The following is a 21123-nucleotide window of genomic DNA, read 5'->3' on the forward strand; positions in this document are numbered from 1 at the left end:
AAAGAGGAGAGATCAAAGCAAAGAAAAGAAAAAGGTGAGGAGAAACCAAAGTCGAGAAGGACAAGAAGAGAATCCAAAAGGCATTCTGGGCAGAATCTGGTAACTTGACTCCTCTTAGACTGAAACCAGAGGAAGAGACTACAAACCTGTGCTTAATGGGGAAAGATCATCTTGAGCAAAGTGATGAGGAAGAGGTACGTAAACCAACCTATGATGAATTGTTTGAGATTTGTGAGAAAATACATGCATCATACAAAAAACTCAAGAAAACTCATGCAAAGACTAAAATTAGAACTTTCGAAATTTGAATTTACAAAAAGAGCATGAAGTTTTTCTCAAAGATCGTGCAACGATTGATTTAAATCACATGGCTCTTCTTGATGAATTTGATGAGTTAAACAAAAAGTATTTGGAATTAATTGATGAACATAATGCATTAAAAGCTTCACACACCTCACTTAATTTTGATCTTAAGAAATCTAAAGAGATTGAGAAAAAATTAAGGATTGATAATGATGCATTAAAAAGAACTAACTTGAGGATTCAAAATGATTTGGAAACGTGTAAGAAAAATCAGATGACATCTACTTTAGATCCTAAGCCAAAACCTAGGAAGACGCATTATAACTCAAATCATTTAAGAAATCTTTTTCCTAGAGTTAGATGTACATCTCACACACTTGCACCGTTCACCATAGTACACATTGGGTGTGGAGACCTAAGAAGCATGATTCACAGCATACCTGCATTGCATTCTACTTTTTCTAAGAAGGGGCCCAAACCAGTTTGGGTTCCTAAATCTGACTGTTGTTAAGTTTTGCAGGTGTGCTCTCACCAAAGACCTCGTGGGAGCATAGGATAATTGGACATATAGAAGATCGCAGCTCATAAATGCTTAAACTTGCTGCTTCGATAAATTCTTGAAATACGTTTTTTATTAGTGTTGTTTTAAGTTTTTTTGTTTTTTGTGTTGATTGTGTGCTAGCTTTTTGTTATTTTTTTTGTTTTCACGTTGTCTTTTATGATTGGTTTTTCATATGTTGAATCTTTTCAAGCTTTTAGATTTTGGAGTTTTGGAGATAGTGTTTAGCTTTTCTAAATCGGTTAAAGGGAGAAATACCGTTGATGGTTTCCCTCCTTCTGACCTTGTTTAGTGGTCTGATTTTCTTCTCTAAACAAAAGTCTAAAACTCATTTTTAACCAATGGTTTTTGAAATTAAGATCCTTTTTTTCTTGTTACAATAATTTATCTTATGTATAATAGCCAAAGTTCTTATATATCTTTCATGTTAATTAAAATCTTGCCATTGCATTTATCACATGTTTATGACTTTGTTTTGTGACTTGTTCTTCTCTATGTTAGAGAGAGAGCTCCTATTCTCTAATATTTGGAGGATATACTCACAACTAAGATTTTTTTAAAGGGTTTGTTAAAGATTTCTTAGCTTGCCAGAATTAAAAGGAAAGAGGCCAATGATGCCAAATTGAAAAGAAAACTATATACACAAAAGTGTATCAAAAAAGATCAAAAGATGCTCAAAGAGCCAATCAAAGTGACAAGAGGCATAAAATGAGCCCACTAAATGCAAGCTATCCTCTCTTTTCTAAACTCTTAAAGCTTAAAGAACTCATTGATTAATTGATGCTTTCAAGGGCTTGATTTCAAATTCCATGATTGAGACAAATTACTTTGTCTTATTATTTATGAGATATTTTCTTTGTAAAAAAGTTTTGAACGGATCTTCTTTTTACCTTTTTAAGGTATTCTGAGTTAGGTCTTTTATTTTTCATAAGAAAATTTGTACCCTGAAGGATGTCTGATCTAAGGTTAACAGAATCGGATATTTTACCTTTATCTGATTAGGATTGACTAAACTCCTTGATATAGTAGAACTCTAAAGTTTAATTATTTGAGAACTTCTCATATGATGCCTTGATAAAAGAAAAAAAATAAAAAAATTAAAATTCAAAAATATTCGTTTTCGTTATTTTTAGCTTTCTATTACTGTGTTTTTGTCTTCTTTTATTTTGTTTTATTTTTGAGGGCCTTTATCATCACAATCTTTTCCTTGGTTTCAAATTCTAGTCATATCATCCTGGCCGATACCTGTATCGTCCTAGATGATTAGACAAAATCTCTTCAAATTCCATCTGCTGACCTTTTTTGTGCTTACTGTAACTCATCGTCCTGGATGAAACCATATCGTCCTGGACGATCTGATCAAACTCTATTGCAATCATGACGATAGTCCTGGCCGATAGAATATTTCTTCTGGCTAACGCATTTTATGTGCATCGTCCTAGCCGATATACTGGATCGTCCTGGACGATCCACGTGTCAGCACGTTTAAATCCTTGAAATCGGCCCCGGACGATCCATTATTGGACAATCGGCCTGGCCGATCCACTGTTCGTCCTAGACGATACACGTGGCAGAGATTTAAAACATTTTAACTTCGGCCGATACGATCAATTATTGTGCATCGTCCTGGACGATACACCTAATCCGCCCGGACGATCTGTTTTTTCAATGGTCATCCGGATTGTCTCCTCGGGACGATCGCCTGTGTCTATACGTCCTGGCCGATATCTGATCAGCCCGGACGATCTGACCGCCTTTTTGACCAATCGGCCTGTACTCAATTATTGAGCCATATCAGCCTGGACGATTCTGCGATCGGCCTGGATGAAATGGTCGTTTCTTTAAATTCTGGCCGATCCAGCCATTTTTTTTTTCACCTCATCCCTTCTCCTCTGGTGTCTCCTTGCTAATCCCTTGCTATGGCCGGTGGGAAACGAGTTCGACAGGCTTCTGGGAGTTCTTCGAGGGCCACTCTGGACCCTCGTTCAGGGAGGCAGAGGATCAGGCTGCCTACCATCCATACAAAGAGTGTGGGATAACTATCTCCAGAATCATCAATCATGGCAATATCTCATACCCGGTTATGGATCTTTTCACTCACACCTCCCTTTGTTTCATTCTGTCTCTTACTTTTCCATTTAATACCGAGTTTCTTCGAGAATTCTTTGCAAACCTTTGCATTAACCCTACCTTCACAGCCTTGACCTCCTATGTGAATCGACGCCCTGTCGAAATCACATATCAGGACTGTGTTGAACTATTACAGCTATCCACCACCGGGGATAAGCTGCACTTAATTGCTTCAGCTCCTGACCTTGACTAGTCTACGGTGAATCACTTCCTTCGACAGACCAATGCACCTTTTCATGTTGGAGAGACTAGGTCTTTAGTCAAAGATGCTAGGATAATCCAACATGTCCTTCGCATCTCCATAATTCCAAAAGCCGGGGACCGAGTCCACATCACCCCTCTACTTTCCCTCACTACTTTTTACATCATGGCTCGTAGAGAATTTAATACTGCGGACTTAATTTTTTGATACATTGATCACTTAACCACAATGCGTGATCCAGGTCATAAGAGGAAACCCAATCTAGCCTTAGGACACATCATAGCCTATGTCCTTGAAACCAAATACCAACTTCAGTATCTTATTCCTCCTAACCTCCCAACTCCCTTCTACTCAAACAGTTCCTTCAGTACCCTTCACATTACTCGTCTCCACCCTGGGGATGAGGAACCTCGAGGGGCTCTCCCGTTCCTGATCCTGTTCCTCTACACCAGTAATCACCGGTTGATCAGTTGATATAGAGGTTTGATCGATGGGAGACCCGCTTTGATGCTTACGTTGCTGCACAGGGACAGCAACACTCTGAGGACATTACCCGCTACGAGAAGCACCGCACAGAGGATTTAGCCCGATTTGACAGCTAAATATGGATTATTAATTAAGGCATCCAATATTAACATATCGGTCTGGACGATACGTGTATCGGCCAGGACGATAAGCTCAAAAAAGATAGAAGTTGCCTCCATAGATAATTAAGGTATACTGTATTTTTAAATTATCGTCCAGGACAATCATTTGATCGGCCAGGACGATATTCACAAATTATGCCTTAATTGATCAGGAAATCAAGGGAGTAATTAAGGATGATTGATACTATTATATCGTCCTGGACGATCGCAGGATCGGCCAGGACGATCTATTCAAAAACCTTAGTTACTTCAGGACGATAAATATCGGCCAGCTCGAATTCAGGGCGATGCTCTGGATGATTTTCCTCTGATATGAACTGATCGGCCGGGACGATCGTGAGATCCACCTGGACGATCAAGCCAATTTTAAATCGTCCAAGTTTGCATTCAGGGTGATGCTCTGGCCGATCTTCTGAGATTTATACTGATCGGCCAGGCCGATGTCCATATCAGCCTGGGCAATATTGTCAGCAACTTGCAATTAATGAGCTCCTTTGAAGCTCTTCTAGTTAAGAGCTCTTGTTCAACGTTTTGAAAAACCTTTGGCTGCTGCCTTGACCTGTGAAGGCCTTGAGGAGAGAAAGAGAGAGAGGGAGAGAGAGAGGATCTTGTGAGGGGGAGCTTGTGAGAGGATTCACAAGGGTTGCTTCAAGGATCGCTCTTCTTCTTCTTCATCTAGAAGTTCTCATCAGTGGAAGGGTCGGTAGAGGTAAGGAGTTAGCTTTTGGTTGTGGTTCTCTGCCAGCTTCAGGAGGAAGCAAAAGGAGATAGGTTCTCTGCCTTGCCGGGGTGGCAAAAAGGAGGTTCTTTGCGAGGGCTTCTCCGCCTAGCCGTGGGGGCTAAAGGAGAGTCACGTTTGTAGTGCAATACTTGGAGGGTGCCTCCAAGGAGTGGACGTAGGTCGAGTTGACCGAACCACTATAAATTTCTGTGTTCTTGTTTCTTGCTTCCATACTTTTATTTCCGCATTTATTTTTCATGTGGTGTGATTTTGGTTTATGTGTTTTTTCTCTATGTGAAAAGAAATATTTTAAAATACCAATTCACCCCCCCCCCCCTCTTGGTTAGCTTGGGACTATGTTCATAGGGCTTAACATCCCTAACGAACTTTCAGGATCTCTTGAAGAATGAGGAGATGACTCCTACTCAATGAGGGACAGTGGTCTAGGACAAGGGATATCACCCGTATATGGCTAGGGGAAGGCCTTGATTTGAGAAGAAGAAGAAGAAATTTCCTTCTTGTAGAGAGGGGCCCCAGGCTTGTATAGGGGATGCCGCCTGTGTAAGGCCCGGGGGAAGACCTCAAATGAAAAAAGAAGAAGAGTGGGAGAAAATCTTCGGACCTTCTTCAACAGAGAGGGGCCTTGGGCCTAGATAGAGCCAAGGGAATGCCTCAATTGTAAGAATAGAGAGAGAAGGAGGATCTCTGGACTTTCTTGCATGGAGAGGGGCCTCAGGTGTGGACATGGCCAAGGGAATGCCTCAATTATAAGAATAGAAAGAGAAGGGGGGATCTCCAAACTTTCTTGCAGAGAGAGGGGACTTGGGAGGACCAAGAGTAAGCCTCAATTATAAGAATAGAGGGAGAGGAGAAGGTGCAAGAATTTCTTAACCCCAAGGGGGTATTTATAGAAGGGAGGGAAGTTAGAGAAGTTGGGGAAGTTATTGGAGTTAAAAAAAAAATTCTCTTCCTCTCAAAAAAATAAAAATAAAAAAACAATTTTGAGGCGGTTTTATTAACCCCTCTCCCCTTTTGGATGGCTAGAGCAGCCCACCTCACATTGGCGGGCAAATAAAAATAAAAAGAGTGCGGGTCCCACTAAAAAAAAAAGAGCACAATTGGATTATCGCCTACTGAAAGCTTGGGGCGCGTCTTTCCATTGGCAGACGTGCATACATTGGTTCAGTTCATTGAAGAGCTATTCAAATAATAAATGTACATTAGTTTTCTGTACTAATACGCCACAACTTCTTCATCAGTTTTTAATTGTGTAACTTCTCCCCTCAAAGGATGTTGAGATGCCATCTCCAAGCCCAAATTCAGGGAATCTTCATTGGAAGAACATAAAGCTATAGCAGAAAACATATATTAATGTATGTTTACAAATTATTCATATAAGTCATGGAAAGAAATTTTTTGATTTTATATGAATATAGTTATTTAGCAAAGATTTTATATCAAGTGATATTTATTAATATACTTATATTTCATATTAATAAACGTTTATTTTAAATAAAAATAAAGAGTGAAGTACAGATATATAGTATAGGTATATTTATATGATATTTAAAATGCTATGGTATATATTTTTGGACTCTGTAGGTTTCGACGTTCAAAAAAAGGGAGGCAACTGATACGTCTTCAAAATTTATCTTGATTGGGCATAAATCTCGATGCAAAATCAAGTTGGAACCTTTCAAATTAAAATAGGGACCATCTAAACTCTGATTTCAGCAAACTTATAGTTAAACTGAACGTCTCATAAATACGAACCCAACGACACCAAATTCGACTCAATCCGAGCCCAAATGGGTCCAAATCAAGGATCCAAAGCATTGCTTGAACATTCAAACAACAATTTAGGTTATCAAATGGTTTCCAAACATTACGTGCTTATAGTCAAATCGAGTGTCTCGATGAGACAAATCCAAGGAGCTCAAGATCGTCAAACTTTAACATCATTAAGACATTCAAATGTACATCAAATGGTCCACAATCAAGGGATTCAATATCGGCCATCCATCCAACCACTCCCCATTTACCCTTGATCTCTCACCTTTTTACGGGCCATGCCACTCTATAAATCTTTAAATAGACCCCTCATTTCTCTTAAAAGGGGGACCAAAGAAAGAAGTGAAGAAGGAAGAAGCTCCTCCTCGACCCCCGCCAGACTTCCGTCGAACCACCACTTGAGGCCCTCACCTCTGCCGGACCATCGCCTGACGTTGTTGCTCTGCCGGACCACCACTTGTGGCCCTCACCTCTGCCGGACCACCGCCTGATGTTTTTGCTCTGTCGGACCACCACTTGAGGCCCTCACCTCTACCGGACCACGGTCTGATGCTGTTGGTCCACTGGACTACCACTTGAGACCCTCACCTACGCCAGATCATTGCTTGACACCATTGCTCCGCCGGACAACCACTTGAGGCCCGCACCTCCGCCGGACCATCGCCTGATGCTGTTTCTCTGTCGAACCATCACTTGAGGATCTTACCTCTGTCGTACCACCGCCTGACATCGTTGCTCCATCGGACCATCACTTGAGGCCCTCACCTCCGCCAGACCACTGCCTGACGTCGTTGCTCCGCCGGACTACCACTTGAGGCCCTCACCTCCGTTGGACCACCGCTTGACGTCGTTGCTCTACCAGATAACCACTTGAGGCCCTTACTTTCGTAGGACCACCGTCTGACACCTTTGCTCCGCCAAACTAACATATGAGGCCCGAACTTTTATTAGGCCACCATATGATGCCTCGAGTTCTACCAGAGTACCAGCCTACACCAATGGTCTTTCTAACCCCGGTCTCCTACCAACTATGGTCTTTCAGACCCCTGTCTCCTCCTAATTATAGTCATTCTGACCTACATCACCTACTATGGTCCTTCCGACCTACATCGCTAGAGAACGGCCTTTCTGACCCCTGTTTCCTGCTGTGGGTCTCCAAAAGAATTTTGCTCGTAGGGAACAGAATGCAAAGGGTATGATCGCACTATCTCGTTGGATAAAATGGTCATAGGCATTTACACTCTATGCAAGCAGGCCAATGAAAGAGCAAATAGAGTTATACATATGATTAACCAAGGAGGATAGCGGCTTTTGCTTACACACCTTGATGGATAATAATATATATAATTCAAAAACAATATGAGATTTCCCCCATTTGATACATCAGCTCGAATGGGGTTTATTTTATGTGGGGATCAGTTTCCCACGGGCGCAAGCCCCCGTGGTTAATTACATCCTAAGCCTTAACCTAGGAAAACTCTTGATTAAGGGTGTTGTATTATTTTCTTCTTAATTTGATGCACAGAGAAAGTTCCTAAGTTCTATTCTGAAGAAAATAAATTATTCTCTTTATCCTTAATATTGATTACACTTTTTTTTTAATTGAATAAAGATATGATTAAAATTTTGAGTTTAAAAGATCAAAGATCGGATTACTATCCGAGGAGAAATGACGGACTCAGAATTCATCAAAGATGAAAAGAGACACACTGAGGGGTGTATAACTTGGGCTTATTCTTGCCCGGAGTGAGCTGCTAGCTAACATCCTTAACACAATTACTTACCCTATATAGGAAGGCTCTATCCTAAAGAATTGAGGATTTATAGTTTAAAATGATTTAAATCAGGGACACTATAATATGCAAAAGAATATACCTAGCTCCATATATAATGCATGAAACATATATATATGTAAAAATATCCTTATATCTACTGAAAGAGAATGTGACATTTTTACTTAAGCAATACTAATATAATGTATACATGTAAGTAAGGTGCACTATGAAGCAAAGTGTATAAATAAAATCATGCATGACATCTAGAGTATAAAAAAAGAAAAATAAACACACCAAGGATACCCTCTGGGCAAGGTATCCTTATCACATCATAATAGAAAATAATCCTAACGGTGCCCACTTAATATGGGAAAATAGTAATGCACATGGAACAAATAGTTGGCCTACACTATAGGCCTAAATGACCCTAATGGTCTCTAGGGCTCACAAAAGGTTGGGGGGATATCTTACCCAAAATTGGAAGAAAATATAACATCCTAGCGATGCCCACTTTGTGTGAAAAAAATAGCGATACATATAGCACAAATAGGTGGGCCTACACTATAGGCCTAAGGTGACCATAAGGGTCTCTAAAGCTCATAAAAGGGGACAAGCTTTGGCCTGTAGGGCCAAAGCCTCATTAGTGTACTAACTTGTGGCCAGCTACCTAAGCATGCTAGAATATTTATTAAACTAAAAGCTATTAATAAGAAGTGTTTGATGTATAGTAATTTTGATATATAATTAGGAGTTTTCTTTATAAGTTGTAGGGATTATACCTGACCGTAGAGCGGCAACTCAAAGGCTCCTAAGAAAATGATCTCATTTGAATCTCGACTATGCTAAACCCGATGTACCTCACAAGATAAGATAAAAGAGAAACATGCAGGTGAGCGTAGATGCCATTCAGAAAAGAAATATAGGTAAATAAAAATATAACTAACAGAAAATTTAAGATTAGCATTTATAAAATATGTGTATGTTATTGCTAGAACATAAAACAATATAGTAGTTCTCTAATTTGGTGTGAGTAATTAATATTGAATAATAAAAAAAATATCGGCCTAACTTAGAGCTATAAGTTATGTCCTAATAAACAAGTTTATGTGTGTATATAGTAGGTTGTGTAGTTTTGGATATGTCCTATGTAAGAAGATTTAGTTAAGGTTGCTTGCATTTTTTTTTTCTTTGTTAAAGGGCCAAAAGAGAAATTTTAGTATGGGTTAAAATATTAATGTCTTAAGATTAATTTTAAAATTTTTATTTTAGTATTTTGTTGATTACCACCTTTGTTTCTCACCGAGGCTGTGAGGTTTATTTCACCCTCCTTGAGGCTAACTTAATAGCCTCGTAGGCCAAGGTTACCTAGTGGTAACCAATTTTGTTGAATTATTTTAGTTGGTTATAAATTAAAAAAAAAAATGTGAATTAAGTGATTTATTATCAATTAAGGTTTGATTTAAATCATTAATAATTAATTAATTTTAAAGTTTTAACACTCCATTGAATACATTCGTGGCGTTGTGCCACTAGGCTCGAGGAACCAGGCCTCCTTAGGATACTTGGCCTACAGTCCGGAGTAGTCCATCCAATAAACTTCATCTTTGACGTGGTTGTTATTTATTAAGGGGTTTGTTGATTGGTTTAAAAGACTTGCTTAAGGTTTAGTTTGGTTTTAAATTTTAGAAGTCTTTTATCTTAATAAGTTTTAGTTTAGATTTTCTCTTCTAATTTAATCTACATCTTTTAAACTTGAAGTTGGTTAGAAGTTGATTATTAGATTTATTGAATTTAATTTAGGTGTTGCATTTTAGGTTTGTAATTTAATGATTATATATGATAAGTATAATTTAATTAAGAATTAAGTATTTTTAATACATTTTTAGGAGTTAGATTATGATTGATTGGTTAATTATTAGTATATTAAGGGACATTAAACCTAGGCAAATATGTCACTAAGTTTTTATTTTGATGTCTCTATCATATAAGGAGCATGCACCCTAAGTTAATGTTATTGAGAGAGTTGCTACTTAGCTTTGCATATTTTACACTCTTACAACTTATATGTTTTGAAGATTCTAAATATTATTATTTTGATTATTATTTTCTCCTAACACATTTTGGAAGAGTTGTTTTTGCTCTTGTGTGTACTAACATTTCAGGGAAATCATCCTCCAGATTATTGAAGACTTCAAATCAAGATTTGCTTACAATATTTTGTAAAACTGGAGTCTATATTTTTCATTTTATTTGAGTTTGAGAGAGTGTGATTATAAATTAAGTAACTTAGCATACACAAACTAGGGGAGAGTTAAAATTCATAATTTTTAAAACTGATCATACAGTACGAACCTTGTTCGTACGGGATGATCAGGTCAGTTATACTCCTAAAAAGAGCAATGAAAAGAACAGGGCGAACATTTTTTTTAATCTATTCGTCCAGACGAATTTACCCTTTCGTCCTAGGATGATGTCCTCTAGACTTGTGCTTTTGAACTATTCATCCAGAAAATGTTACCAATTCGTCCAAGGATGATGTCCTCTGAACTTGTGATTTAACATATTCATCTAGACGAATTCACCCTTTTGTCCCAGGATGATGTCCTCTGGACTTGTGCTTTTAAAATATTCATACAGACGATGTTACCAATTCATCCCAGGATGATATCCTCTATTCTTTGAGCTTGTAGTCCGTCTTATATTTTTGTACCAATGAACCTTAGGAATAATGGTTCGTACCGGACGAACTTAATTCATACGAGATGATTATCGGGTATGAAGGTAGTATGTATTAATTCACATGTAGTTCATACATAATAATTTTTACACTGTTCGTACATACGAAATGAGATGTACAGGATAATCATAAACATACATATTTGAAAAATAGCAGTTTTTGGATGATTTTTCGTGTCTTTTCTATAAAAGGTCCACTTAAATTTGTCTTACAATCTTTTTTTCACTTGGTCTTCGTGCATACTAAAGGTAATTTAAAGGAGAGAGTAAGAGAGAGTGTGTGAAGGAGATTTCTTACTATTGGAGCATGAAGGATTCACTTAGTTACTCAAAGGTAAGGATCTCTACTTGTGATTTATAATTACTTCACACTTTTCTCTTGTCCTTCTAGATTTCTCATGAGGAGGTCTTTCAAGAAGATCTGGTTCTCTACTAACACTCGAGGAGTTTGAACAGTCGAAGGTTCTCTGCCTAGACTTAGGAGTGTGAACAGCTGAAGGTTCTCTGCCTACACTTGGAGAGTGTGAATAGCCGAAGGTTCTCTTCCTACACTTGGAGGGTGCAAAAGGACGACGATACTCTTCATACACTTGGAGGGTATAAAAGGATGACGGTACTCTGCCTACACTTGAAGGGTATAAAAGGATGGCTGTTCTCTACCGCACCGGGTAGTGGTGAAAGAGAGTTTTTTTGTAAAGGCGTCTTCGCCTTGCTGTGGGAGCAAAAGGAGAGACACTAGTGGTAATAGTGCAATACCTGAAGTGGGAGACTTTAGGGAGTGGATGTAGGTCATGTTTGATCAAACCACTATAAATCTTGTATATTTTCTGGTGCTTTTTTATTTTTTAGTTTTGTTGATATCTGTGGTAGAAAAATTATTTTTAAAACTACTAAACATTTCATTGGTTTTAAACTCTTAAAATTCCAATTAACAAGAGGAGAATTTTTTAAATTACCAATTTACTCCTCGTCTTGGTTAGTCGTTGGGACATAAGCTTAGGTCTAACAACCTAATTCATAATTAATAAGTTTCAACAAGTGGTATCAGTGTTTAGTTTCAAAATCATAAGTTTAGACTACTTTTTAATTAACATCCATGACTACATTTGAAAACAAAAACACACTTGAAGGTTACTCTATAACTAGACCTCCCTTATTTGAAAATATTCCTTTTGATTTTTAGAAAACATGCATGTCAATATTTTTTACAGTCACTAGATTATCGTATGTGAATCTTAGTTCATGAAGGGTACACAAAACCAACTAGATTAGTTAACGGAGTTAGAGTTGAAATTCCCTTTGTAGACTGGACTGTAAAACAACATGAATTAGCACAACTTAATGCTAAATGTTTGAACAGTTTCTTTTGTGCTCTTAAATCTGAAGATTAATGCATGTTTCCACTTGCAAAAGTGGAATGGACATATGAGATATACTTTATATAACATATGAATGGACTAATGAAGTTAAACAATCCAGAGTTAATATCTTGTTGCATGAATATAAATTATTTGGCATGAAACCCAATGAATCCATTTCTGACATGTACACAAGATTCACACAAATAGTCACCTCTTTACATGCAGTGGGTAGGTAACTAATAAACGCTGAAATGGTTAATAAGATACTTCATTATTTTCCTACTACTTATGATGTTAAAATGACTGTTATTATAAAGTATAAAGACTTAAATGTTTACTCTATTGATAATCTTCTTGGATAACTAATTACTTACGAGCAAGGAGTGAGTCAAAGAAAGATTGATGCAAATGAACAACAAAGGGAGAAGAACATAGCACTGAAAGCGGAGGAGTCAGAGAGTGATCTATCAGAACTTGAGGATGAAGACGACATTGCGCTGATGACTTGATAGTTTAAAAGCTTTCTAAAGAGTAAGCAAAAGAGACACCAGCAATGGAATCGAGGTAAGTTTAATAGAAATGTTAAGATTTCAAATGATGTTATTTACTATGAGTGCAGGAAACCTAGACACATTAAGTCAGAATGCCGAAAACTCAAAGTCACTACTAGCAAGGAGAAAGTATAGGAGAAACTAATTGTAAAGAAGGGCAAGAAAAAATTCCAAAGAGCTTTCTAGGCGGACTCACCTTCAGACTCGTTACTAAAAAGGAAGAGGAAGTCACCAATCTGTGCTTGATGGCCGATAATCTTGATCAGTCAAATCAAGAAGAGGTATGAGACTGGACTAATAATGAACTTTTAGAAGTCTCTGAACACATACATGATGCATATAAAAAGTTAAAGAAAATGCAAGCTAGACTGAACTTAGATTTTCAAGAACTGCAGATAAAACATGAAATCATTAGGAAAGATCATGCTTTAATTGATAACAACCACATGAAATTACTTGATGTGTTTGATAATTTAAATAAATCTAATGAAAATTTAAAATCATCTTATAAAAAATTGGAAAAATAATTTAAAGATTTTAAGGATGAATGAGAGAGCAAAAATTATCGGATGAATTATACAAATCATATATTGTAAGATATGAATATTTTTCTCAAATTGAAAATAAAAGCTCTCAAGGAAAATAGGATACCCCAACACTTGAAGATTTTATAAATCCTATTTTATATCCAAATTTTTTAAAACTCAATAGGAAACAGAATAATTATAGAAGATTAAGAAACACATTTCTTGAAGTCAAATGCTATAATTGGAGATTTTTTGGACATATAGCACATACATGTGCTTTGGATAAAAAAACTTATTTGGTGTGAAAACCAAAGATGCATAAACCTAGACATATCAAACATGCATTTGTTTTAAAATGGCCAAAAGGAGAACCCAAACTTGTTTGGGTTCCCAGGTTTAATATTTGATGATTTTGTAGGCACGCTCTCACACAAGGCCTCGTGAGAGCATATGGTACATGTAGAGTGGTTGTTCAAAGCATATGATTGGATATACTGCATAATTCATATCACTGGAAGCTAGGAGTGGAGGCAGGGTTACACTTGGAGATAACACCACAAGGAAGGTGGTTGGATCAGGTATGATAGGAAACTTGAAAAACTTTTTTATAGAAAATGTTTTGTTAGTAGAAGACTTAAAGCATAATCTTCTAAGTATTAGTCAGCTATGTGATAAAAGATATTGTGTTAATTTTTTTCCTACTAGCTGTATATTAAGCCTAAATGGTAATAATATTTTGCATGGTATACAGGTAAATAATATTTATATATAAGATTTGAATTATATCAAAACTCTTACTACTTTTATTTAAAAATTATTTATGATGAGTCATGGCTTTGGCATAGGAGATTTTGTCACTCTAGCATAAAAAATTCTTATGAGGATTACCTAAAAGAACTTGATGAGAGGTATACCAAAACTATAATTCACTAAGGATCACATTTGCGATGCATGACAATTAGAAAAATAGGTAAAGTCATATTTTCCAGTCCAATAAGGATCTTAAAACTAGTAAACCATTAGAGATTTTGCATATGGATCTTTTTGGACCAGTTGGAATTATAAGTCTAGGAGGGAAGGTATACAGATTTGTGATTATGGATGATTTCTCTAGATTCATATGGATTAGATTTCTATATCATAAGAGTGAATCATTTGAGGAGTTTAGAGATTTTTTGACTTAGTTTTAGAGGAAACTAGGATGTGAGATTTTGACAATTCAAAGTGATCATGGAGGAGAATTTGAAAATGAAAATTTTGAGGATTTTTTTGTAAGGAGAAAGGAATTGATTATAATTTTTCTGAACGCAGAACCCCTCAGCAGAATTGGGTAGTCAAAAGGAAAAATAGAACATAAATTTTTTTGGCTGAAGCGGTTAGAACTGCATGTTATGTTATGAATAGGGTGAACATCATATCGAGTTTGAATAAAATACCCTATGAGTTACTAAAGGGGGGAACACCGAATTTGTCACATTTGCAAGTTTTTGGATGTAAGGTGTTCATACATAATAATGAAAAATTTGTCTTATGAAAATTTTATCCAAAATTAAATGAAGGAATTTTTCTAGGATACTCTAGTGTTAAAAAATCTTATAGAGTATTCAATAAGAGAACTTTGGTAATTAAAAAAAGCACACATGTTATATTTAATGAATCTAAAATTTTGAAAGAGTTGATAGTTGAAGAGAATGAATAAAAATTGACTCCCAAAAGATTGAGAAAATAAATTTGGATGAAAATTTGGAAATATAAAACTTATTTCCTAGAGATTTTAGATTTTCTAAAAACCACCCAGAGGAATTGATTACATGTGAATCTAGTGAGGGTGTTAGGACTAGGCATGGACAGAGCAAAGAAGTCAACCATTCAGCCTTTATTTCTATCATAGAACCCATAAATATTGATCAAGCACTTTTGGATGAATTTTAGATTTTGGCAATGCAAGAAGAATTAAATCAATTTATATGAAATGAGTTTGGAAATTAAGTGCAAGATCAAATGATCAAAGTGTAGTTGGAACTAAGTGGGTATCAAGAATAAAATGAATGACTCAGGAGTAATCATTAGAAATAAGGCTAGACTGGTGGCTAAGGGGTATAATCAGATTGAAAGGATTGATTTTAAGGAGACTTTTGTCCCTATAACTATACTTAAAGCAATTAGGGTTTTATTAGTCTTTACCTGTTTTAGAGGATTTAAGCTGTATCAAATGGATGTTAAAAGTGCATTTTTAAATGAAATAATTCAAGAAGATGAGTTTGTAGAACAACCTCCAGGCTTTGAAAATTTAAGATACCCAAATCATGTGTTTAAGTTAAAAAAATGTATTGTATAGATTGAAACAGACACCTAGGGCTTAGTATGAGAGGTTGAACACATTCCTATTTGAGAGATATTTTGAAAAAGGAAGTGTGGATACAACTCTCTTTTTAAAGAAATTGGAAGAAGATATACTCTTTGTATAAATTTATGTTGATGACATCATCTTTAGATCTACTGATAATTTTTTTTGATGAATTTTATAAAATAATGAGTAGTAAATTTGATATGAGCCTAATGGAAGATTTGAGTTACTTTCTAGGCTTTAGCATTAAGCAAATTGAGAAATGTACATTTCTTAGTCAGTCAAAATATGTTAAGGACATCCTCAAAAAATATGAAATGGACAATGCTAAACCCGTTAGTACACCTATGAGTTCCTCTATTCAGTTGGATAAGGAGCCAAATGGAAAATTTATTAATCAAAAGAAATTTAGGGGAATCATTAGATCTTTACTTTACTTGACAACTAGCCGACCTGATATTATGTTTAGTATTTATTTATGTGCTAGATTTCAATCAGATCTAAAAGAATCACATTTGAAAGCAATGAAAAGGATTTTGAGATATCTCTTGGGAACTCAGAACTTAGGAATTTGGTATCTTAAGTTTAGCTCTTCATTTGAAATAATCAGATATTCAAATTCTGACTTTATAGTTTATAGGGTTAATAGAAAGAGTACTTCTAGAATATGTTAATTTATTGAAAATTTTTTAGTCTCTTGGTCCAATATAAAATAGAATTCGGTAGCCCTATCTATTGTTGAAGCTGGATATATAGCATTAGGAAGCTGTGTGGCACAAGTACTTTGGTTGAAATAATAGTTGATTGATTTAGGATTAACAATATGCATAATTCCTATTTATTATGATAACACTAGTGCCATTTGTATTTCTAAAAATTCTATTTAACATTCAAAGACCAAACATATAGATATACGACATCATTTCATAAGGGATCATGTTTCGAAAGAGAAATTGAAGTTAATCATGTTTCAACTGAGGATCAACTTGTAAATATTTTTACTAAACTGTTAGTCTTTGATACTTTCAGTACATTAAGAACAAGTCTTGGTGTGATTGATTTGAATGCTTAAAATAAAGGTTTCTGCAATATTGATATGTGCTTTGTGAGCATGTTTTTTGGTTTTGTGATTTTCCTTATGTGTTTTTCAATTTTGGTTCATGCTTATTTTTGCTATTTTTTGTTGAGATTCGTTCACTATGAATTAGATTGTTAAACCTAAACTTATGTCCCAAGGCTATCCAAGAGGGGGGTGAATTGGTATTTTTTAAAAAAATTATCCCTCTTGAGAATGTTGAACCGAAAATAAACTTTAATGAATTTTTAGAAAATATTTTTCAACCACAATTTTTATAACAAAGCAAAATGCGGAAAAGAAAAAGTAGTAAAAATAAAAGACACAAAATTTATAGTGGTTCGGTCTAAACCAGACCTACATTCACTCCCCGGAGGCACCCTCCGAGTATTGCACTAATACCAATAGTGTCTCTCCTTTTGCACCCACAGCAAGGCGGAGAAGCCTTTACAAACACTCTTTCCACCACTACCCGGTGCGGCAGAGAATCGTCGTCCTTTTACACTATCCCCAGTGTTGGCAGAGAACTATCGTCCTTTTACACTATCCCAGTGTTGGTAGAGAACCGTCCGTCCTTTCACACTCTCCTAGTGTGGGCAGAGAACACTTCGACCTTTCACACTCTCCTAGTGTGGGCAGAGAACTCGTGGCTGTTTATACTCTCCAAGTGTCGGCAGAGAACCGAATCTCCTTGATAGATCTTCTCACAAGAATTCTAGAAGGAAAGAAGAAAAAAGTGAAGTAATCCCAAATCACAAGTAGAGATTCTTACCTTTGAACACCAAGCGAAGCCTTCACACTCCAGTGGTAGGAATCCTCCTTTGGATACTCTCTCATTGACTCTTCTTTTAATAGGCACGAAGATCAAATGGCAAAAAGATTGGGTGGTAGTCTAAATTGGACTATATATAGGAGAGACAAAAAAAACTGTCCAAAACTGCAAATTTTTCAAGTTAACACGAAATGAATCATTCCGTATAATCGTGGATCATCCTGGACGTTTTTATTTAAAGTGTTAGAAATGATCCTAATGAATATTGGTACGAACTATGTTCGTCATGATCATCACCCCGTACGAACTAGGTTCGTCCGGTACGATCCGTTATACCATAGGTCGGTTCCCAAATAACTACATGGACGTAACTAATTTTGATAAGTCGGTTCACATCGTCCTGGGACGAACATGACTTCATCTGGACAAAATTTTTACAGAGAAGAAATCGTCTTGGCACGATAATGAACTTTGTCTGAACAAATTTTTTAAAGAGAAGAATTCGTCCTTGGACGATTTGGATTTCGTTTGGATAAAATTTTTACATAGAAGAAATCGTCCTAGCACAATTATAGATTTCGTCTGAAAAAAATTTTTACAGAGCCTATTTCATCCTGGGATAAAAATAACTTCATCCTAGATGATCAGGACTTGATTTGAAGTCTTCATAGTTTGGAGTTTAATTTTCCTGAAATGTTAGTACACAAAAGAGCAAAAATAAATCTTCCAAAAAGTGTTAGGAAATAATTGCACATAAAATAATAATATTTGAAATAATCAAAATTATACAAGTTATAAGAATGTAACATATGCAAATAGCAACTCTCTTAACATAAATATTATTGTACTTAGAGAAATTTGATATTTTAGATTATTGATTTTTGAAAGATCAAGTAAACCATTTACAAATGAATCATTTACTTTGTTTACACATGAACCAACTACTTAGAGAAACAAGCATTACTGCTATAGTTTCCTACATCATGAAGAAGAAATAGAAAAAGAGAAATAAGAGAAAGGAAAGGAGAACAAGAAGAAGAAGAAAATGGGGAAGTGATTACCTGCGAGAAGAAGGATCGGCGAAGAAGCTTCAGTCACTAGGGACGGACGAGGGCTAGGGCTTGACGGGAGCAGGCAGTCAGCCTTGTCCAAACTAAAGGTAAAGGAGGAGGCTAGCATTGGTCTTCTCTTGGGCTAACAAACAGCATCCCCGGGAGAGAGGAAAGGAGACTAGAGGTCGGCTCCTTTTGGGGTTCGCGAACCAGAAGAAACGAAAGGGGATACGGCCCCCTTGCTTCTGCAAACCCAAACAAAGATAGAATGGAGGAGTTTAGGTTCTGGCTCGAGTGCGAGAGGGAGAGGGGATCTCGCCTTGTGTTGAGTGAAGCTGAGTATCTCACAAACCCAGAAGAGACAGGGGAAGAGGATCTTGATCGACTTTGGGCTTCACGAATGAGATATCATGGGGAGAGGGAGTTTCAAAAGTTTGGAGAAAGGTGGGATCAGTTTCGAATCAGAGTGCCAGAGATAGGGACTTCGGTTCTTATCTAATCCAAAGGAGACGAGGAGGGGAGCAAGAGGCGAAAGCCCTAGCTTGTATGAATGTAGAGGGAGTCGGGGAGAGAGAGTCAGTGTGTGCAAAATGCGAGAGCTGAAGGCTTTGTTCATGTCTTCTAAACATCTCCCGATGTTATACTCTGCTCAGAAAGCTCAAAACATTATTATGTCGTTCAGATCTTTACCCAAGACCCCGATAAATTCACTGAAGTAGGTGATCATGCGACTGAAACACTATAGCCACGGCAGTTTTGAATTTTGTAGAAATCGAGCCATCAAAACTATTTCTTGATTTAGAAAGAAATTCAAATCATGAAGAAAGTCAGATAAGGCTGTATAGAAATTAAAATAAGCTGATTTGGGCTAGATTTGACTCAAGCTAAATCAATTTAGGTCTAAATGGGCCTAATCAATTTAATTAAATAAACTAGAGTCAAATTGCGATCGGCTTGAGTCAATTTGGACTAGATTGGGCTCGACTCAATTCAAAAAAGACAATTTAATAAAAATAAGCTCAAATTAATGCTGATCAAAATCAAACTGAGCTTAACGAGGCTCAAATGCGTCAATCAAATTTAATCGGACTTAATTAGGATTAATTTGACTCGACTAAATTAATGCAACAAAAATCAAATCTAAATCGACGTCAATTCAAATTAAATCAAACCTAACAAGGACCGATCAACTCAACCAAATGCGCTTGAGGGAAAATCAAAAATAAAAATGAGGTCAACAAACACAACCCCAATAGGTGCGGTGAACAATGGGTGAATCGCACGTGTTGGCGTTGACCTCCCTATCTCTAGGAAGATGCAACCCTAGGATCAAATAAAAAGACTCACTAGGAAGATGCACTCATACAACTAGCTAAAGAGACTCACTAGGAAGATGCAATCCTACAACTAGCTAAAGAGACTCACAAAGAAGATGCAATCCTACAAATAGCTAAAGAGACTCACTAGGAAAATGCAATCCTACAACTAGCTAAAGAGATTCACTAGGAAGATGCAATCCTACAATTAACTAATGATAATCAAGAAGCATACAATCACACAACAATCATGCAATAAATGTCCCACCATGTTATGAATATACAATCACACAATGACCAAGCAATCACATAATTATGAGATGGCACATAATCATCATCAAATCACTCAATAGTCATACATCCTCATAATATCATATAATCAGGCAATCACCACACACTCATCTCACAATCAACTAATCATATAGCAATAATCAAGTCATACCATAATCACGCTATCATAGGGACCCACAAGAGACTCGACAACCAGCATAAAAAGTCAACAACCACTCAGTTAGAGATCCGAGTGGGAAGTGAAAAGAGGGAATCACCCATGGTTGGCGCATATGCCCAAAAGTGGAACAAAGATGGAACTCAACAATCACATGGTGTATACATCAAGGTGATGTGAAAAAGGTTAAGAAACACTTATTGATCACCCAGCGCATCTGCCGAGCTGATATAAAGAGAACAAGAAAATACTCAATGATCACCCGGCACATCTGCTGAGGTGATACGAAGAGGATAGAAAAACACTCAACGATCACCCGGTGCATCTGTCGAGGTGATACAAAGAGGACAAGGAAATACTCAATGATCAGATGGCGCATCTGCCAAGGTGATACAAAGAGGACATGAAAATACTCATTGATTACCTGACGCATTTGTTAAGGTGATACAAAGAGGATAAGGAAACACTTAACGATTACCCGGTGCATCTACCGAGGTGATACGAAGAGGACAAGAAAACACTCAACGATCACCCAGTGCATCTGTCGAGGTGATATGAAGAGGACAAAGAAACACTCAACGATCACCTAGAGTACACGTCTAAGGGGATGCGAGGAGAAAGGAATTCAACAATTCACTTAAGAATCATATCAAATAATAAAGAGTAATAATCAAAGGAAAGCAATAAGGAAGAATAATTGAAGACAAGAAAATCATCTATTTGCCTGACCACATCACAACACTAGAATAGAAAAAAGAAAATGGGTCCCACATCTACCTGACCATATTCACAATAGCGAATGGGGACAAC

General features: G+C 36.7%; 1 long non-coding RNA gene across 1 annotated transcript in view; it reads right to left on the minus strand.

Annotated features, from left to right (window-relative positions):
- The window catches only part of LOC110099211, a 29740-nt gene extending 10460 nt beyond the window's left edge, over positions 1-19280 (minus strand). Inside the window, exon 1 of the long non-coding RNA XR_002303419.2 lies at positions 18559-19280. This is a non-coding gene — a long non-coding RNA (uncharacterized LOC110099211). The remainder of the gene's footprint in view (positions 1-18558) is intronic.
- Positions 19281-21123: the final 1843 nt, after the last annotated feature.

Source organism: Dendrobium catenatum, unplaced genomic scaffold, assembly GCF_001605985.2.
Source record: "Dendrobium catenatum unplaced genomic scaffold, ASM160598v2 fragScaff_scaffold_789, whole genome shotgun sequence".
NCBI lineage: Eukaryota > Viridiplantae > Streptophyta > Magnoliopsida > Asparagales > Orchidaceae > Dendrobium > Dendrobium catenatum.